This window comes from Eleutherodactylus coqui, chromosome 2 (assembly GCF_035609145.1).
Source record: "Eleutherodactylus coqui strain aEleCoq1 chromosome 2, aEleCoq1.hap1, whole genome shotgun sequence".
In the NCBI taxonomy this organism is placed as follows: domain Eukaryota; kingdom Metazoa; phylum Chordata; class Amphibia; order Anura; family Eleutherodactylidae; genus Eleutherodactylus; species Eleutherodactylus coqui.
In genome coordinates this window covers 333657245-333679663 of record NC_089838.1, presented here as the reverse complement: position 1 = coordinate 333679663, position 22419 = coordinate 333657245, and positions in this window count along the sequence as shown.

Genomic DNA, 22419 nt, shown 5'->3' with positions numbered 1-22419 from the left:
GTCTGGTCCCGTTGGTTATCAGAAATGAGTCCGATAGTACTCCATTCGTGAGGACTCTGGCTGACGGTTTTTTGTAGAGTGCCTGGATGGCTGACAATATGTTACCTTTAAGCCCAAATTTTTCTAAGGCTGAGAAGGTGTAACCCCAGTGTAGCCTGTCGAATGCCTTCTCTGCATCCAAAGTTAGGAGCAGAGAAGGCATCCGAGAGCTCTCCACCTCCCCTACTATATCTATCAATCGACGAGTAGCATCCGACGCTTGCCTCCCTTTGACGAATCCCGCCTGGTCGCTATGTATGAGATATGGCGTGAATTCCAACAGTCTCAAAGATAGGATTTTTGCGTAGATCTTAGTGTCATTGTTTAAAAGAGAAATGGGTCTATAGTTAGCTGGGGTTGACGGGTCTTTTCCCGGTTTGGGGATGGTTACTGTGAGGGCCTGTAACATTTCGGCTGGGAGGGATCCTGTTTGCATTGCTTTATTATATATGTTTACCATGTGGGGGATTAGTATTTTTTTGAATGTTTTGAAGTATTCACCCGAAAATCCGTCGGGACCTGGAGCTTTGTCTTTTTTAGTTTTGTCTATGACCTGAAGGTTCTCTTGAGGAGTGATGTTAGAGTTTATTTTTTTGAGTTGTTCTTCGCTTAGTTTTGGCAGTTGTAGACCCGAGAGGAATGTGTCTATAGATTTTTTCGAGGGCGAGTGAATATTTGGGTTTTGGTTGAGGTTGTATAATTCCTCGTAAGATTTCCTGAATTCTTCTGCGATAGCTTTGGGGTTGAGTATTTTGTTTTTTGTGGTTTGGTCTATCACAAAGGGTATTTTGGTTTTAATTCTTTTTTGTTTAACTCTGTTAGCCATCCATTTTGTGTTTTTATTGATTTCAGTATAGTAAGTGGTTTGAATAAGTTTTATGTTTTTTTCATGTTCGTCTATTAGGATGTTGCGGACTCTGAGTCTGGCCTCTCTTATGTGATTGCTGCTTGTGGGGAGGGGGTTGGACTGGGAGTGGTTCTCCAGATTTTTCAGATCCTCTATAGCTTTTTTGAGGAGGGAGTTTTTTTCTTTTTTATATATGGATCCTTGTTGAATCATAACTCCTCTAATGACAGACTTATGTGCCTTCCATAATGTAAAACGACATGTGTCTGGGTTGTCATTGTGGAGGAAGTATTCTTCCAATGCTTCCTTAATTTTTTGTTGGGATTTTGGTACCTTCATTAAAAATGTATTGTTTTTTCAGGTGTTAGAGATGTTTATTGGAGGGCCCATTTTTAGTTTTGTCGAAATCGGAGCATGGTCTGACCATGTCGTTACTCCTATCTTGGCCTCTTGGGTTTTATTCAGAATGTGGAAATCTACCAGAAACATATCTATTCTGGATGATGAGCTATGTCTAAAGGAATAAAAGGTAAATTCTTTAGAGTTTACATTCAACACTCTGAATACATCAAACAGATCATTATTCTGGATCCAAGATGCCAAGCTTGTTCCTCTGTTTCTACCTGGGTGGCTGGAATCAAGGGAGTGGTCAGCTATTGCGTTGAAGTCACCGCATAACATCAATGAGCCTTTCTGAGCTCCCCTGATCTTCCTCGCCACTCTGTTGAAGAATCTGATTTGATGTGAATTCGGAGCATAGATGTTGACCAGGGTGACGAGGAAGCCTTCCATTTTACAGATTAGTATAAGATACCTTCCCTCAGGGTCTTTAATTTCTTCGAGTAGCTGGAAATCCACCGAATCTTTAATGGCTATCATAACGCCGGCTCTTTTCTTGATTGCGTTAGCCAGAAAACATCTGGAGAACTCAGGGTGAGCAACCTTCGGATGGTTGGGTTCTTTTAAATGTGTTTCTTGAACACAAAGAATGTCCGCGTGGGATGCGATGGCTTCTCTCCATAGGCAAGACCTTTTAAAGGGTGAGTTAAGACCTCTAACATTCAGAGAGATTAGCTTCAAGTCCATTTTAAAATCTGGTTGGTAGCTGCAGAGATGTGTTGGGTCTTGTGATATATCCTAAAAGTTCTTGAGGTTTCGTTAGCCCAGTAGTATGTACGGAGGGATACGAAGTATTGTGCGGATGTCATCTTTTGGTAGGAGGGTATGCAAGGGTATTGCTGGTAAGGTAAGTCGGAGGATGAAATAACTTTGTAAATGTGGTGCAACATAACTTGTGTTGCCGTATTTAACTCTGAAAAGTTAACAGGAAAGGACCTATCTTTCAGTGGGTTCTCGGACCCTAGGAAGGTCTTGTTTGGGGGTTGAAGAGTTCAGCCTGTGCCCAAGCATAAACAAGCTTATGGTGCCCAGGGTTTTATTTGTAAGTCTTGGTCTTCTTTTTTGTTGTTTCAGCGGTCTGAGGTTCTGTTCTTGTTTGGTCTGTTGTTTTGTTTGCGTGACCAGTCTTTAGTGATGTGTGGCAGGTGAAGTTCTTTGGGCTCTGGGAGGTTCCATTCTTTCAGAAGATGTAGACCCTCTTCGTAGGTTAAGATTGTTGTAATCTTGCCGTCTTGGTTGATATGTAGTTTAGTGGGGAATCCCCATCTGTAGGTTATGTTATTTTCCCTCAGAACCTTAGTTATAGCCGTGAATTTCTTCCGAGCGAGCATTGTGGTCTGGGAAAAATCAGCAAAGATTTTTATGTTGCTGTAAGGAGCAGGGAGGTCTCTTATGCTTCTTGTTGCTCTCATCAGATTGTCTTTTATGTGGAAGAAATGCACTCTAGTTATGACATCCCTTGGGGCATTTTCGGGGATGTTTTTAGGCTTCGGGAGCCTGTGGATTCTATCCAGAATGCATTCGTCTTTTTTTGAGTTGGGAAGAAGCGATTTAATTAGATCTTGTACATATTCATTTAGGTCTTCTGGTTTCACTGCTTCAGTAATGCCTCTGAGTTTAATATTGTTACGGCGATTTCAATCTTCAAGATCGGCCATTTTGTTTTTTAGAAACACCACTTCCTCTTCTAGTTTGTAGTGAGCATCAATAAGCTTGTTATGTGAGGAGGTTATTTCACTGGTTTTATTTTCCAAGTGATCAACTCTTTCTTCTAGTACATTAAGATTTCTGTTTATCTTTGTATTTATATCTGCGAGATCACTTTTAATTGAGCTTTTTAGGGCAATAACCATATCTCTTATAAAACACTGTGAGGCCATTTGGTCTGTGCATTCTATATTTAGAAGTGGGTCAAGGTCATCCTCTTCTTCTTGTCCACCTTCTATTGTTTTATTAGTAGGCTTATGTGGTGAGTCCTTTCCAGGTCGTCTTTTATCTGGGCTCTTGCTAGGGGAGCTAATGCCTCTTTTCTCTTTACTGTATGTGGTTGCTTCAGGGGGAGAAGATGGCCCCTGAACTCCCCCCTCCCCCCCCCCTCGCTATCTCCGTATAGCTCTGGGACCTCTCCTCTCGCTGATACATCTGATTCGGCTGCTTCTACTGTGCCTTTATGTGGGGAGCTACGTGAGGGAGCTGAATGCGGTGGTGTGGACGGCTTGCCGCCACTGCTTACCGCCTGATCCTGCAGTCCCTCTGCTCGTGCTGTTGCTTCTCCTCCGGCGCTGCTGGAAGCCGGCTCCGCCATTTTCTCCTCCTCAGAGCCGTGCGCCGGGTAAAAATCCGTGAAGCGCTTCGGTCCGGTTTTCCCGGTTCTCCTTCGGGTCGCCATCTGCGGGAGGTAGGTTTTCTTGTTACCCCCGAGGGGTTTGGTGCCCTGGGCAGGCTTTTATATGCGGTTATGCTGGGTTTGAGAGCGGAGCCTCTTAGAACACGTCCTCCATCGGCTCTGTCAGGCCACGCCCCCCATCTATTTTAATTTTCACTTACATATAATACTTTTAACTAACTTATCTGTACTTTCTACATTTAGAATGTATTCCATGATTGACAATGTCACTCAGAGTACTGACGCCTTAAAAATAATGCAAGGAAAAATTGTAAAGGGTGAGAAGGAGAAAGCAAATCTGTTCCTTTGGTCAGTGTATTCACTCAGGAAAATTAAATGTCAGGTGAAATGCAGAGTAATATAGTAAACTCTCCATTAAATGTCACCAGTTTAACCCATGAAGAAGTGCAGAGCTGCATTAAAAGGATTAATATAGACAAATCTTCTGGTCTCGATGGCATTCACCCGCATGTGCTAAGGTAATTAAGTAATGCGATCGACAAACCATTGTTTTTTATATTTAAGGACTCTATAGTCACTGCGTCTGTGCCACTGGATTGGTGTTTAGAAAATATGGTGACAATTTTCAAATAGGCCAATAAACTGTCTTCCAGCTTATTTGTTCCCACTTTTCCCAATAATCCAAGATGGTTAACATACAAATAGAGATGAGCGAGCACACTTGTCTGAGCTTGATGCTCGTTCGAGCATTAGGGTACTCGAGATGCTCGTTACTCGAGACGAGCACCACGCGGTACTCGAGTCAATTCCATTTCCTTCTCCGCATGTTTAGCACCATTTTCTAGCCAATAGAGATGCAGGGAAGGCATTACAACTTCCTGCTGTGACGTGCCAGCCCTATCCCACCCCCCAGCAGTGAGTGGCTGGCAAGATCAAGTGACTGCCAGGTATTTAAAACGGTCCCGCCCGCGGCTCGCCTCAGATACACACTGGGAGAGTATAGGGAAAGTGCTGCTGCTGCTATAGGGAAAGTGTTAGTGTAGGATCCTCTTTTCAAGAACCCCAACGGTCCTTCTTAGGACTACATCTGACCGTGTGCATTACTGTTGTGGCTGGCTAGGAGCAGTAGTGCACAATTTTTTTTTTCATCTCAGGCTGTGCAGGCCATTACAGCTATAGCGTTCTCAGTCTGCAGTCTATTATACAGAGTATAGGGAAAGTGTTGTTGAGAAAGGGAAAGTGTTAGTGTAGGATCCTGTCTTCAAGAACCCCGACGGTCCTTCTTAGGCCTACCTCTGACCGTGTGCATTTTACAGGTTGTCTGGTGAGAGTTGTAGTCCATTGCTATTGCACAGCTAGGCCTGTTTGCAGACTTCCGGCTAATCTTTTTCCACCTGGAGTTTGCATTACAATACCGCTCTCAGCGACAAAGTGTACGCAAACAATTCCATAATTATTTACACCGGTCTGTGTCCGCAGTGAATTTGAGACGCACAGCGTACGGCCTATGCAGCCGTGTGCATTTTACTTGGTGGCTGCAGGGAGTTATAGTGCTTCCATTTTTGTATTACGCAGCTAGGCCTGTTTGCAGCCTTCCGAAATATTGTTTTTCTGGCTGGAGTGTGCAGTAAAATACCGCTCTCACCATGAAAGTGCACGCAAATAATTCCTAGCCTGCTGCGAGCAAACTTAGTTATACCGTTCTGTGTCTGCAGTGAATTAGACGCAGCGTGTTGGGGCCACAGCCACTTCTAGAGGGAAAGTGATATACACTACACAGTTCCTATCCCCTGTGCAAAAAAACACAAGCTCCTTCGTTGGGCTACATCTCACCCTGTGCAATTTACTTGGTGGCTGCTGGGAGTTGTAGTGTTTCCATTTTTGTATTACGCAGATAGGCCTGTTTGCGGCCTTCCGTTATAATTTTTTCTGGCTGGAGTGTGCAGTAAAATATCGCTCTCACCGTGAAAGTGCACGCAAATAATTCCATACTTATTTATACCGTTCTCTGTCTGCAGTGAATTAGACGCAGAGTGTTGGGACACAGCCACTTCTAGAGGGAAAGTGATATACACTATATAGTCCCTATCCTCTGTGCAAAAATCCTAAAGCTCCTTTGTTGTGCTGCATCTGACCATGTGCATTTTACTTGGTGGCTGCTGGGAGATGTAGTGTTTCCATTTTTGTATTACGCAGCTAGGCCTGTTTGCAGCCTTCCGTAATATTTTTTTCTGGCTGGAGTGTGCAGTGAAATACCGCTCTCACCGTGAAAGTGCACGAAAATAATTCCTAGTCTGCTGCGAACATACTTATTTATACTGTTAACCAGTACTATAATATTACCGGGGCCACTGCAAAGTATTTCAGCCGCTGTGCAGAGCGTCTCACAATACCATTTCCGTTGTGGGGTTGAGTTGCCAGCACTATCCACTGGCTTTACAGTCTTCTCCCACTCCACACAGCCTCTATAATCTACAAGTCTCTGGGAGCAGTAAATTACCCCAAGGTATCAGCGCGAGACAGCGGGTTACTTTTTCCTAGTCACGGTATAGAGCCTCCGCTATCTACAAGTCTCTGTGTGCGGTGAATTAAGGCCCAGTGGTCAGTGCTGTACAGTGGGGTAATTTATTTGGCCCCTGCTCTATTCGTAATCTGCCATAATGAGGGGTAGGAGTCGAGGACGTGGACAGGGATGTGGATGAGGACGCAGAGGTCCAAGTGAGGGTGTAGGCGCAGGCCGAGCTCCTGGTCCAGATGAATCACAGCCGGCTGCTGCGGGATTAGGAGAGAGGCAAGCTTCTGGGGTCCCCAGCTTCATATCACAATTTATGGGTCTACGTTGTAGACCTTTATTACAAACAGAGCTGTGTGAGGAGGTCCTGTCGTGGATGGCAGAAAATGCATCCAGCAATGTATCGGCCACCCAGTCTTCTACGCAGTCCACTGCTGCAACTCTGAATCCTCTGGCTGCTGCTCCTCCTTCCTCCCAGCCTCCTCACTCCATGAAAATGACACATTCTGAGGAGCAGGCAGACTCCCAGGAACTGTTCTCGGGTCCCTGCCTTGAGTGGGAAAAAAATGGTTCCTCTCTCACCTGAGGAGTTTGTCGTGACCGATGCCCAACCTTTGGAAAGTTCCCGGGGTCCGGGTGATGAGGCTGGGGACTTCCGGCAACTGTCTCAAGAGCTTTCAGTGGGTGAGGGGGACAATGATGATGAGACACAGTTGTCTATCTGTGAGGTAGTAGTAAGGGCAGTAAGTCCAAGGGAGGAGTGCGTAGAGGATTCGAAGGAAGAGCAGCTGGATGATGAGGTGACTGACCCCACCTGGTTTGCTAAGCCTACTCAGGACAGGTCTTCAGAGGGGGAGGCAAGTGCAGCAGCAGGACAGGTTGAAAGAGGCAGTCGGGTGGCCAGGGGTAGAGGCAGGACAAGAGTAAAGCATCCCCCAACTGTTTCCAAAGCACACCCTCGTGCCAAGCCTCCATGCAGAGGGCTAGGTGTTCAAAGGTGTGGATGTTTTTCAGTGAGAGCGTGGACGACCGACGCACAGTGGTGTTCAACCTGTGTCGCACCAAGATCAGCTGGGGAGCCACCACTACCAGCCTCACCACCACCAGCATGCGCAGGCACATGATGGCCAAGCACCCCACAAGGTGGGACGAAGGCCGTTCACCGCCTCCGGGTCGCACAGCTGCCTCTTCCACTGTGCCCCAACCTGCCACACAGATCCAACACCCCTCTCAGGGCACAGGCACGAGCGCCTCCCGGCCTGCACCGACACCCTCACCTCCACTGTCCTTGACCCCATGCAGCAATGCCTCTCAGCGTAGCGTTCAAATGTCGCTAGCACAAGCGTTGGAGCGAAAGTGCAAATACGCCGCCACGCACCCGCACACACAAGCTTTAAACATGCACATTGCCAAATTAATCAGCCTGGAGATGCTGCCATACAGGCTTGTGGAAACAGAGGCTTTCAAAAACATGATGGCGGCGGCGGTCCCGCGCTACTCGGTCACCAGTCACCACTATTTTTCCCGGTGTGTCGTCCCAGCCCTACACCAGCACGTCTCCTGCAACATAAATCGTGCCCTCACCAACGCGGTTACTGGGAAGGTCCACTTAACCACGGACACGTGGACAAGTACTGGCAGGCAGGGTCACTATATCTCCCTGACGGCACATTGGGTGAATTTGGTGGAGGCTGGGACCGAGTCAGAGCCTGGGACCGCTCATGTCCTGCCCACTCCCAGAATAGCGGGTCCTTCCTTGGTGCTGGTATCTGCGGCGGTCTATGCCACCTCCTCTAAACCCTCCCCCTCCTCCTCCTCCTACGCAACCTCTACCTTTCAATTATGAGCAAGCGTCATCAGGCCATGCTGAAACTGCTCAGCTTAGGTGACAAGAGACGCACAGCCCCCGAACTGTTGCAGGGTCTGACAGAGCAGACCGATCTCTGGCTTTCGCCGCTGAGCCTCCAACCGAGCATGGTCGTGTGTGACAACGGCCGTAACCTGGTGGCAGCTCTGCAGCTCGGCAGCCTTACACATGTGCCATGCCTGGCCCACGTCTTCAATCTGGTGGTTCAGCGGTTTCTGAAAAACTACCCGCACTTGTCTGGCCTGCTCGGCAAGGTGTGCCGCGTCTGCGCACATTTCCACAAGTCCACCACGGATGCTGCCACCCTGAGAACCCTGCAACATCGGTTTAATCTGCCAGAGCACCGACCGCTGTGCGACGTGCCCACATGGTGGAATTTTGTGCTGCACATGTTGTCCAGGCTTTATGAGCAGTGTAGAGCAATAGTGGAATACCAACTCCAACATGGGCGGCGTAGTGGTAGTCAGCCTCCCCAATTCTTTACAGAGGAGTGGGCCTGGATGGCAGACATCTGCCAGGTCCTTGGAAACTTTGAGGAGTCTACCCAGATGGTGAGCAGCGACTCTGCAATCATTAGTGTTACCATCCTGCTGCTATGCCTGCTGAGAAGTTCGCTGCAAGGCATAAAGTCCGATGCTTTGCGGTTGTAACAGGAGACGGGGGAGGACAGTATGTCGCTTGATAGCCAGACCACCTATGTCTATATCTCAGCGCGTTTTGGAGGAAGAGGAAGCGGAGGAGCAGGAGAAGGAGGAGGGGGAAGAGACAGCTGGGCACACTGCAGAGGGTACCCATGCTGCTTGCCTCTCATCTCATTCAGCGTGTATGGCTGTGGAGGAGGATCCTAAAAGTCATCTTCCTAGTGAGGACAGCCATGTCTTGCGTACTGGAAAACATGGTTGACTTCATGTTAGGCTGCCGTTCTCGTGACCCTCGCGTTAGACACATTCTGGCCAACACGGATTACTGGGTGTACACCCTTCTCAACCCACGGTACAAGGAGAACCTTTCCACTCTCATTCCAAAAGAGGAAAGGGGTACGAGAGTGATGCAATACCACAGGGCCTTGGTGGACAAAGTGATGCTAAACTTCCCATCTGACAGCGCTAGCGGCAGCAGGCACAGTTCCGAGGGCCAAGTAGCAGGGAAGGTGCGGAGATCAGGCAGCATGTTCATCGCAGGCAGGGGAACACTCTCCAAGGCCTTTGCCAGCTTTATGGCTCCCCAGCAAGACTGCGTCACCACTCCCAAGTCAAGGCTAAGTCGAAGGGAGCACTGTAAAAAGATGGTCAGGGAGGATGTAGCCAATTGTACCACCATCCTCTGTGATGCCTCTGCTCCATACAACTATTGGGTGTCAAAGCTGGACACGTGGCACGAACTTGCGCTGTATGCCCTCGAGGTGCTGGCTTGCCCTGCTGCTAGCGTCTTGTCAGAGAGGGTGTTTAGTGCAGCTGGGGGAATCATCACGGATAAGCATACCCGCCTGTCAGCTGCCAGTGCCGACATGCTTACACTCATAAAAATGAACAAAGCCTGGATTTCCCCAGACTTCTCTTCTACACTGGTGGAGAGCAGCGGAACCTAAAGATTCTTTTCGCTGCAACCGCAGACAAAAGCATTCTTCTCTATCACTGGAAAAACGGGGCATTTAGCTTTGTCAATATGTCTCTGATATTAGTCCTCCTCCTCCTACTCGTTCTCCTGAAACAACATATCATCACGCTGAACTGCCAATTTTTCTGCCGCCCAAAAGGCTCATCTAACAATTCTTTTACAATTTTTCAAAGTTTCAAAAGTATTGATACTTTAACATGAACCAATTTTTTTAACAGGGCTGCTCCAGGCTCTGTGACAAATTAAGCAACAGCGAGCTGTATCTTTCAAAAAATATTTATGGGTTTCACCTGCCCTCTCTGTGAGCAATTTTTCAGAGATACACTTGTACTCTTGGTACACTAATTTTTCTGGCCCTCGCCTATTCTCTTATCCAACTAATTTTTATGACCTTCGCCTACACTCATGGTACTTCAATGTTTCATGGGTTGGCCTATACTCTTGCTAGAGAAATTTTACTGGGGTCTGCCTGCCTATACTTCTGCCACATTAATGTTACAGGGGTCTGCCTATACTTCTGCCACGTATATGTTACAGGGGTCTGCCTATACTCCTGCTACATAAATGTTACAGGGGTCTGCGTATACTTCTGCTACAAAAATGTTACTGGGGTCTGCCTATACTTCTGCCACGTAAATGTTACAGGGGTCTGCCTATACTTCTACTCCAGAAATGTTACTGGCGTCTGCCTATACTTCTACTATAGAAATCGTGCTGGGGTCTGCCTATACTGCTGCTACAGAAATGTTACTGGGGTCTGCCTATACTTCTACTACAGAAATGGTACTGGGGTCTGCCTATACTTCTGCTACAGAAATGTTACAGGGGTCTGCCTATACTTCTATTACAAAAATGGTACTGGGGTCTGCCTATAATACTGCTACCGATATGTTACTGGGGTCTGCTTATACCTTTTCTACTGGAATGTTCCAGGGGTCTGTTTATACTATGGGTGCACACAGACTTCCCATCGCGGTGTTTTACCTATCCGGCCCAAAAACACTCACTGACTAGGGCATGAATTGTGGGCCGAGGCCAATATGTATTTTCTCTCACGTTACCCCAGTTATCCGGGGCACTGCTTTGGGCCAAACAAGAGGAGCGATACTGCACTTAGGAGATGTTCATAGCTGCACTAGCATCAGAGTCCACTCTATACCCGCGATTGCTGAGGATTTGTGCAGAGGCCTATATCCTCGGCGCAGTGAAAGTCTGCCATGTTTGGGCACTCTGATTTTTTTATGGTTCATGTCTTGGGTTGCCTAGGAATCACCTATGCTGTGAATGCACACAGACTTCCCATGGCGGTGATTTACCTGTCTGGCACAAAGTCACTGACTGACTTGGGTAGGGGGCAGAGTGCAGATGGCTTTCCCCTTGCGGTGTGAATAGTGTGAGGGGACCTGGATTGCCCATTTCTATGTAACTCGCGGCACCTTGGGTCACACAGTGTGTTTGCTGGGACCGAGCCTGACCAAAGGCCCGCTCACATACTTCCCACACAGGCTACAGCGGGTCCTGGTCATGGTTTCTTGGCCTTGTAAGGCCACCTCCTCCTCCTGCTTGGGGTCAGGGGATCAGCACTGGGCATCATGTATTTGCTCTCGTTTTACCACAGTTATCTGAGACACTGGTTTGGGCCACAGAAGAGGAGCATTACTGCATTAGTGAGACGTTCAATGCTGTACTAGCATCGGAGTCCACTTCATGCCCGTGATTGCTGAGGCAGTGGGCTGAGGCCTATGTTCCGGGGGAACTGCAACTGCGCCAGGTTGGACCTGTGGAACTTTTTGCTGGCTAATCCAGTCTTTGGAGCGGTGAAAGAAAACGTAACTGATTTAATGAGACCTTCACAGGTGTACTAGCATTGAAGTCCGCTTCAAGCCCACAATTGCTATGGGTGTGGGCTGAGGCCTATGTCCTTGGCGCAGTGAAAGTCTGCCATGTTTTGGCACTCTGATTTCTTTATGGTTCATTTCTTGGGGTGCCTAGGACCCACCTATGCTGTGGGTGCACACAGACTTCCCATTGCGGTGATTTACCTGTCTGCCACAAAGACACTGACTGACTTTGGTAGGGGGCAAAGTGCAGATGGCTTTCCCCTTGCAGTGTCGATTGAACTATCCGACACCAACACAGAATGAATAGTGTGTGGGCACATGGATTCCCCATTGCTAGGTAACTCGCAGCACCTTGGGTCACACAAGATGGGGGCTGGGAACGAACTTGACCCTGGGACCGCTCACGTGCTTCCCACACTGAGTATTGCTGCATTGTGGAGATGTGTAGAAGTGCTGGCACCTGAGTCCCCTTTATGCCCACGTTTGCAGCTCCTGAGAGAGGTGGCACAGGATTGGAATGAAGATCTAATGTCAATTTCTCATCAATTCTCAACATCATTGTGGGCTTTCCCCCCCCCCCCCTTTCAAAGAGGGTCGCTGCCTGGCCCTGCCAACCCTCTGCAGTGGGTGCCTCCGGTACCTCCTCATCGCAGATGCACTTGGAAATAGACATGAGGGTGGTGTAGCTATGAAGGGAGCGTGTGGCATGAGGGCAGCTGAAGGCTGCGCAGGGAAACTTTTGTGTGCGCTGTGGACGTAGGGTCATGGGGTGGGCAGATGTAACCCAGGAGAAGAGGCAGCGGTGTCACCCGCAGGCAGTGATTGTGCTTGGTTGGAGGTAGTGTGGTGCTTAGCTAAGGTGTGCCTTGCTAATGAGAGTTTGTCTGAAGTAAAAATTGTTAGGGGGGGCGAGCAGACTCTTGCCCCTATTGTGGCTTAATAGTGAGACCTGTGAGCCTGAGATGCAGCCCTGCATGCTGCCCCTGCCCTGTTCTATCCATTTCTGTGGTATGTCCATGACTTTCTGATGTTTTCACGAGTTTCACAAGTAAAGACCTATCCGGAGCATTGGTCATATACAAAAATGCTAGAGTCCCCCATTGACTTCAATGGGGTTCGTTACTCGAAGCGAGCTCTCGAGCATCGCGAAACGTTTGACTCGAGCAGCGAGCACCCGAGCATTTTGGTGCTCGCTCATCTCTATTCATATGTTAAAACAGGCTCTAAAAACTTGTAAGAACAATTTCAACATTTTTTGGCACATACTGGTAAACCTCTTTATGTGCCCCATTTCTAGCCCAAGCAATTTCTAGTCTGTACTCAATTTATTACTACACTCTCTCCAACATATCCACCATTCCAGTAACAATTGTATCATGGAAGCGAGTTCTCAAATATGGGAGTTTATTCACTGTAGTCACAAATTCCCAATCCTTAACATAACCTCAGTGGAGGATATCTAATGGAATAACATCTAGTGAATAGGGTGGCCACCAAGTGTGTCCACTGCCTCTAATCCAGTGATCTGGAGAGGTATTATTGAGGATACTATGAACATCCATACTCTAATGTTGGGGAGCCTTATCTTTCTGGAACATGATGTTAGGTTGAAGATCGCTTGCTTGGTGATACAGGAACTGTTCCCATAGGTTAAGGTGTCCGGGGCCAGTTGCTGTGCGCTCATATAAATCTGGACTGATAACCCTGTTCTTTATTACACTGCAGCAAACATTCGATTCTGGGCCATCTCGGACATGTCCTCTGTAGACAAGGGAATTTCTGGATTCCCCATTTCCACACATTTTACGAAGAAATGGACAGTCAGCATCACGGTGAAGCATTTTTGTAGCTTTTAATCTGGCTGCAATTGTTGGAAAGTTTGTACTTTATAAGGATACATATGAAGCTGCTTATGCAATATTCGATGCTCTGTCTTTGGTGGAGAATGGCAGAAATTCTGGAATTCATTTTACTTTACAATCAAAGTTTCCTTCAGCTTTCAAGCTTTGTTTGTTACACTGATGTCCATCTAATGCTTTTTCTGTTGTCTTAGAAATAATGACCTGAGAGATCTTCGGGACTATCAGTTATTTATTACTATACCTTAATTTCCCTATGGAGGCAGACACAAGAGACTTGAGAAGCTGAAATATCTGCATATCCACAAGTGGCCTCCATTCATCTGTGTATATATAGAGGTTCTATTACATTGTATGCATTATATGGTATTATCCGCACATCATCTCACACAGTGAATCAGTTGAGATTTTCTTTAAGTCTGGAATTATATTCTAAATGGTTTAAGAAAGAGCCCAACAACAACATTCTTTCATTCTCATCAGTAGAATTACATGGATGTACCTGATGTAAGTACTCTCACAGCCCCTTACTGGCATTGAGATCACTACTTGTCAATTCTCGGAATTATCTGCATAAACTTTAAAATAAATCTTTCCTGATGTTTGCTAGTTTTCTATGTTTTTGCCTTATGCCTTACTGATGTACCTGTCTGTATATAGTCCAGAAAATTATCTACCTGATAAAAAAAAAACACAGTGAAGTCCAGGGATCAGCAGAGTACCAAAAACATATAGAAAGCTTCGGGTGAAGGCATAGTAGGTGCCTTATGCAATCCAGTTTTGTTACATAAACATGTAAACATTTTGTCTTTTATTTTCCCAATGATGATAAAACCCTAATTTTGGGAAATGTTTAGGGATTTTAGAGTTACATATAGAAAGGAATCTATTGATCCATCTTTCCCCAAATTCAAACATATCAAGGATACAAAAATTATAGTCATTCCTCAAAGAGTCTTCCTCAGACTAGAAGCCATGATGTACAGTATATGGTCAAAAGGCATAATGACTTCTCAGCATCATTTTACACAAGATGGATCATTCACCAGGGGCTGGGACACCTTTCTTGAGTGTAACAGTATTACATGTTATAGTCACTGATTAGGTCAGAAGAGTTGGTGATCCAGGGAGTGATTCTGATTGCCAGACTTGAAGTCAGGAAAGAGTTGTTTTGGTTTTTTTTACCTGAAATGAGGAAAACTTACTTTTACCTCATTTGTTTTTTGTTTTCCTCTGGATCAACATTGCAGGGTAACAGGCTGAACTGAATGGACAGAGGTCTTTTTTCAGCCTAGAATAATATGTTACTATGTTACCATAAAGACATGAAGTGCTAAAAAATCTTTGGCCCATTTTATTGGTAGACTATATTTTGGGAAACAAATTACGGAATTTGAAAGTCACATATAGAAGGCCCCTGCCAAAAATACTCTATTGACCCCCTGTATCTTCAATTGTCTCTAGTTATCAACTTCCAATCACCCCCTCTCACCTGGAGCCTGTGAAGGCTGATTTAAACAATTATTTTCTTATTGCAATGCCCATACAGGCTTTAATACATAGGCTGTAACTTATGGACTATTAGATTCTTAAAAAGATTTCATGCAGCATAGAGTTTGTAGAGAAATGTTTTATATTTTCTGTTTCCAATCCCTTGCTTGCTCTTACCTGTGGGTAATTTGGGAGGACTTGTTATTGCTGTTTAATTCACTCTCCCTCCCACTGTGTAGAAGTCAGAGTTTGGTGCTGGTTTCCTGATTCTTCGCAAAGCTAAGTGCTGAAGTTACTATTGTTGATATCTGGTTATTGCTGCCTGCAGACGGGCGGGTCGGATCCGGCGGCGAGAATTCTCGCCGCGGGACCCGACCCCAGTGCCTGCAGGGAGGAGCGCGTACTCACCCGCGCCTGGCGGCCCCGGCTCTTTCATGTGCCGGCTGCCGGGCAGCCGGCGCATGCGCAGACTGGAGCCGGCGGCCGGGTGAGTGACTTTTCTGTGCGAGGCTCTGCGAGCCCCGCACAGAAATAGGACATGCCGCGGTTTGTTTGCGGCCGTCTGCATAGGAGTGCGTATTGTAATGCACTCCTATGCAGGCTTTCAGTGGCGGAAATCCCGCGGATAATCCCACCGCGGGATTTCCACCCATGTGCAGGCGGCCTATCTGTAGGTTTTTTCCTCTTGCACATAGGGTCTGCTAGTGGCCTAGGTATGTGGTCAGGTTCAGTGGGCTATCTGTGTATAGGCAGGTCCCTTTCCTGAGTAAAGGGTTTATAGGTACACTTATAGGTGTTTCTGTCATGTCTGTTTTGTTTATTTATCAGTTTTGTGTGCATTTGTGGTCTGTTTTTTCACAGCCCATGAGTCTTTCAGCTTTTTGGATCTAGAACGTCCATATTGGACGTGACAGTCCTTGTGTCCCTGTGGGTGACCTCAGTTTTATACTTCAAAACATTTTCTTGCCATCTTACATTTTTTTCTAATTCTAATTCTCATATTTTTAGGGCTTGATGTTGGTAGATGCTGAAGAATGTTCTCATGGCATTTTCTTCCTTCTAGAGACAGGGAAGGAATCTGACCGCGGTCACTGAGTTTTTCATCTTGGGTTTTCAGGCTAGCAAATCTGTAAGATATTTTCTGGTCTGCCTTCTTCTACTGGTTTATTGGGGAACTATATGTGGGAATCTCTTGATCATCATTCTGGTACCTACCAGCAAGAACCTCCACACTCCAATGTACTTTTTCATCTCCCAACTGTCTATCAGTGACCTCTTGTTAGCCACAAATATCGCCCCCAAGATGCTACAAATCCTTCTTTATAATGGTGGTGCCATAACATTCTTTGGCTGCATTATCCAATGGTATTTCTTCTGTGCCTCGGAAGTATCTGAATGTTTTCTCCTCACAGAGATGTCTTATGATAGGTATGTGGCCATCTGTAATCCCCTCCGTTATGCTTCTATTATGACAACGACATGTTGTGTAAAATTTGCCATCATTACTTGGTGTTTTGGTTTTTCCATTCCATTCATTACTTCTGTCACAACAGCAATGTTAAACTTTTGTGGACCAAATATTATTGACCATTTTTTCTGTGACATAAATCCTCTACTGGACATTGCCTGCTCTGATACCTTCATTCTTCACCTTGAAATCACATTAATAGGATTACCTATATTAATCATCCCAACCACAATAATAATAATATCTTATGTCAAGATCATTGTCGCCATCTTAAGGATTTCATCCAGTACTGGTAGACAGAAAGCTTTCTCCACCTGTAGCTCCCACCTCATTGTGGTCTCCATATTCTACTGGTCTTTGTTCAGTGTTTACCTTTTCCCGACACAAGAGCAAACCTTCAATACTAGAAAGCTCTTATCATTACTCTATACTGTATTTACTCCTTTCATCAACCCCATTATTTACAGTTTACGGAATAGCGATATAAGAAGAGCTGTAAAAATATAATAAATATGTAGTTTTACTTGTTATAAAGGTCTGTAGTATAATTTGATTTAGTTTCCTCCATTAATATAGCAGGACCAGTTTAATAGTTGACACCAGCTATATCACTGGCCATAAACCATGCATTTCTTTGGAAGGTTTGGAATAAGACTAAAGTTATCATCTAGCCTGTTATACACAACATTATTTCTCTTTCTACATAATCCATATTATACATAATAGCTAGTGTATTTTAGATTATTATTGTTGAACAAAATGGCCAATCAGAACCTCTATTTAAAGGGTTTTATAAGTTTTCAAAAACTTGTGATAGACTGTGTATATGAAAGGTTGTCGATGGGTTGAGAAACAGCCCTCTCACTTTGTTCATATCATTAGTTATTGCAGTCACTTTTGTGAGCTCCATCTGACTACTATTGGTAGAAGTTCTGTCAACATTATCAATACTACAGATGAGTACAGAATATCATGAGAATGGCCTGCTTACAGTGACATACCGATATGTTGTATGATGGGAAGAGAAACTTCCACATAGAGATGTTTGAGGAAACCAAAAATAAAAAGTTTTGCAATGTTCTGACATTCCTTAATCAAGCCAAACCAGATAGTCTATTACAAGCAAAGACAGCTTCAACCCTCCTGTCAATCAACTAGGGTTTGTCAATTGAAATAATTAAATCTGATGGGTTTAGGTCTTTTTGAATCCCTTTAACTACAGTATGTAACTATATAATTTTGTATGTGAAAGAATTAATTTCTGCTTCTGAGCTGCTCATGATGACCTAATTTATATTTATAGTAAAAATGGAAGGTTATTATCTTTTCCACAATGGCTGACAAGGCATGATATAGCTACAAGTGCTGTATAACTAACGTCATACTCGGGGCTTACTTTGCAGACCTTGCAAAAACATCTGATTCCTTTGAGTTAGATCATGTTTCTCTCTCTCTCTCTCTCTCTCTCTCTCTCTCTCTCCAAAAAATCTCCTTACAGCAGACATCATTGGAAATAAGGATCAGGTATGCTAAGACCTTACGTGATATTATGGCTTGGGTTTGTACTTGGGAGCCACCCAAACGCTGTGCACTGCTGTACAGTATCATTGCAGCTTAACAAGTATGGGATTTGTATGGCCAGCTGAAGTGGGTTGTCTGGTTACCAGACAACTCGGCTTCCACAGGGCTGCATTTATTAACATAATAAATGAAGCTATACTTACCCTTTCTCTGCCACTAGGAACCAGATCTGCAGCCCCGTTGTGGTAGCATGTTTGTGAAATCAGGTGACAGCTTCAGCCAATGAGAGGCTCAATTTCCCAAACTCCTGGCATCTTGGTGCTCAGGATGTGAGCACCGGCGCCAGGGGAACGAATGGTGATGCTAAAGCCTCTGATTGGCTGCAGCAGTCACCAGATTTCCTGAGACATCATCTGTTTCAATAGATGTTGGGACAACAGTGGGGCTGCCATGCTGGATCCTAGTGGAGGAGAAAGTATTATTTTAATTTAGGCAGCCCTATTGAAGGGAAACTGTCCAGTTACTACTCAATCTCATTAAAGGGGTTGTCCCGCGGCAGCAAGTGGGGTTATACACTTCTGTATGGCCATATTAATGCACTTTGTAATGTACATTGTGCATTAATTATGAGCCATACAGAAGTTATCAAAAGTTTTTTACTTACCTGCTCCGTTGCTGGCGTCCTCGTCTCCATGGTTGCCGTCTAATTTTCGCCGTCTAATGGCCAAATTAGGAAAAAGCAATAAGGGACGGCGCTCCACCCACCAAAGAATAGTGCTTAAAATATAGCTGGGGACTTACCCGGTGTAGGTAGAGGGATCACAAAGTGAGAACCCTCCACCAAACACCTCCACGTCCTGATGAGCGTTGAATATATGATATAGTATCCTCTCTCCCGTCCGAAATTGCGGAGGTAGATGCGTAGGAGCAGGCACGGATCTGTCACACCTCCCAACCCGGGGGGTGCGACCATGCAATAATAAAGGAACAAAAAACAAAAAAGATCCAGCGCTCCCAACAAAAAGGCAGCCTATATGACTAAATAAATAGTAGGCTCCTTTAATTTCAAAACAAAAGTAAAACTTTTTATTTAAAAATACGTCCGACACGTTTCGTCGCATAAACGCGACTTTTTCAAGTCACTTGAAAAAGTCGCGTTTATGCGACGAAACGCGTCGGACGTATTTTTAAATAAAAAGTTTTACTTTTGTTTTGAAGTTAAAGGAGCCTACTATTTATTTAGTCATATAGGCTGCCTTTTTGTTGGGAGCGCTGGATCTTTTTTGTTTTTTGTTCCTTTATTAATGGCCAAATTAGACGCGCTTGCGCAGTCCGGGTCTTCTTATCTTCTCAATGGGGCTCCATGTAGCTCCGTGTAGCTCCGCCCCGTCACGTGCCGATTCCAGCCAATCAGGAGGCTGGAATCGGCAATGGACCGCACAGAAGTCCTGCGGTCCACCGAGGGTGAAGATCCCGGCGGCCATCTTCAGCAGGTAAGTAAGAAGTCACCGGAGCGTGGGGATTCAGGTAAGCACTCTCCGGTGTTCTTTTTTAACCCCTTCATCGGGGTTGTCTCGCGCCGAACGGGGGGGGGGGGGGGGGTGGAAAAAAAAAAAACACTGTGTATGCATTTTTTTATAGTATACATTTTTATTCTTTAAGGCATCCTGTGTGGTTTTACTTTTTACCGGAATCCCAGCATAATCTTTTACTACAGTCATGTGGTCCCACATGCACACTAACTCTCTACTCACTACCATGTATGGGACCACATGCAGTGCACTCAGGGCTTTTCTGGGTTGATGTCAGCCTGACAGACATAGGATGTAGGAGTCACCAGTGCTGAACAAACAGCGCTTTAACAATAAAACAGAAAAATGGTGAACAAGTAATCCGGGGTGTCTGTTCAAGAGTTTGTAAGAATGGTTGCTAATCAGAGTCCTAGCCCTGTTGACTGGGATCAGCAATAAACAATAACTGTCTCACTAAACAGTCTTTAGGCCAGTCAGTTTGGGATACCTGCAGCAGCTCTGTGCCCAGTTGACCGGTGATCAGTTTCTCTCCAGTCTGCCAGAAGGGCTTCAACATTCTTGGTGGGGATAGAATGGAGGGACCACTTGGCACTGACTTTACTTTTCAGCAAGCCTTTCCCTAATTCACCAGAGGAAAACTGCCCATAGGACAAGGACTAAACCCCTACAGCACAAACCAGGAGAGACCCCCTTCTTCCTTTGTCCACAGCTTAGTTACTCTCTACACCCTCTGCAAGCTTCTCAATGGCTATATCTCTCCTCATCCTTGAACTCCAGGTTCAACCTTAATCTTACAACAAACACCTCTCTCTACCATGTCTTGTTTCTTCTCCCTGCTCAGATCCATTCCCACCCCCTTTTAAAGAGACAATACTGTTACAGAAAAAAAACAACATGATACTATCATGAAGCAACAATAAACTATACCCCCTTAGAACTATGTGCAGCTATACACATAACTTTGCTTGCTGGAAGTTAGACTACTGAGAATGAGTCATTGACAATCCCCAAATGAGTAGAGCAGAGGTCAGGCATGCGCGTCACTGTTCCATTCGGTTTAATGACAGCACTAGAGATTATTGGGTACTTGTACTTTTCAATTTCTAGCTATTATTCAAATTAATGGAGTGGCAGCACACATTCTCTACCGCCGCTCTATGCGGAAATCTCTGGGACCCCCATTCCCAGCGGATTGACATTCACCAATCATAAAGTTAATCTTCTAAACTGTGTATAGGAGATAATTTTAGATCTTGGTTCAACCTTTTAACAGCTTCCTGAGATATGCTGTGCATGTACAGTAAGTAAGGTATATCTGGGTATGAAGTATTTACGCTGATCATGGATGTTAATATTTTAAATGCTGTTGTCAATTCTGACAGTGTCATTTAAATGCCCCAATTTCTTGCTCCCAAATGGCCCCCTGCAATATGATTGGGGGGTTATTCAGTTATCATGGCAGACTAGGGCCTTCTGAAAGTTCCCAGAGCTACCATGAATGATTGCCTGTCAGAATAAAGCATTATGCAATACTCATATGATATTGCTTTATATTATTCCAGTCAATAAACATTTGCAAGTTTAAGTCACCTATAAGGACTAAAAAGAAGTGTAAAAAAAGTTTTATTAAAAATTAGAAGTAAAAGGTAGTAATTAAAAAGCCCTTCTCCTGTCATCTCTTCAGAAAAATGAAAATTGGTAGCACTACATCTTCAAAAGTCTAAATTATTAAAATATCACATTATTAATTCCATAAGGTGAACACCAACAATAAAAATATAAATGCAATTACAGAATTTCGCTTTTTTGATCTTCCTTTACTCAAGGAATAAAAAGCAATAAGCAATCCAAATGTCATATGTACCCCGAAATAGTATAAAAAATGTACAGGTCATCAAACAAAAAATGAGCCCTCACTCAACCTCATTGACCCAAAAATAAAAAAAAGTTATGGGGGTCAGAAGACAGGGACAAAAAGCTATTTGTGTTATGTTGTACTGCAATAAAAAAGATATATATATATTTAGTATCTCCATAATCATACTAATCAATAGAATTAAATTAACATTTCATTTATGCTACATTTTGAACTTGGTAAAAGCAAATGCCCGGCAAAAATAGTGCAGTTGAATTCTTTTCTCCATTGCTTCTCACGTATCATTTTTTCAAACGTTTTCAGTATATCTATATGATACATTAAATAATACTGTTATAAAATACAATTTATCCATAAAGAAAAAGGTCATGTACATATGTCAACACTAAAAGGAATTAAAATTGGCGACTACATGCATAATACATGCACCTTTATATGCATGTCCTCTAAACACACTTTGATATAATTTGTAAAGTAAATGTAAACAAATCACAAGTACTGCTCATTAATCTACTTAAGAAAAAATGTGAGATGGGAGATTTTCCAAACATTTGTTGGGAATCTCTCAGGCTAAAGTAATGGGTCCAACAAATTCTTATCCGCTTTTGCTGACAGCTTTATCTTCCAAAAGGTAGAAGAGAAATCAAGGGGTTCTGCTATCTTGGACCTATTTCTTACCACCAGGGAGGGAATGGTTGGGGAAATAAGGGTGGCTGGGATCTTAGGAGGCAGTGATCATGCTAGCCTTGAACTCCATGTTGGATTTCAGAAAGGCAGATTTCAACTCAGAACTCAGAAAGAAGGTAGGAAGAATCCAATGGCTGGATGTTCTTAAGGACATAAATGTTGAAGGGTGGAAAATATTGGTAAATGACATTTTTAAAGCACAATCATTAACAATCCCTAGAAGAAGGAAGAATGGGAAGCATTTAAAGAGACCAGGATGGATGAACACAGAACGTGCATACACGCTAAAAAGAGGGGGGGATATCTAAAGAAGAATATACTGCTAATGAATTGAGGCTTGCAACACAGGCCAAAAACAATCAAAAATAATTTGAGAGGTATGTCCAAAGCAAAAGAAAAGTCAAAGATGCTATAGGATGTTTACAGGATGAAAATGGTCATTTGAATAACAATGATGCTAAGAATGCCAAACTTTTAAATTCTTATTTTGTATTTGTTTTTTCTCAGAAAGTCAAT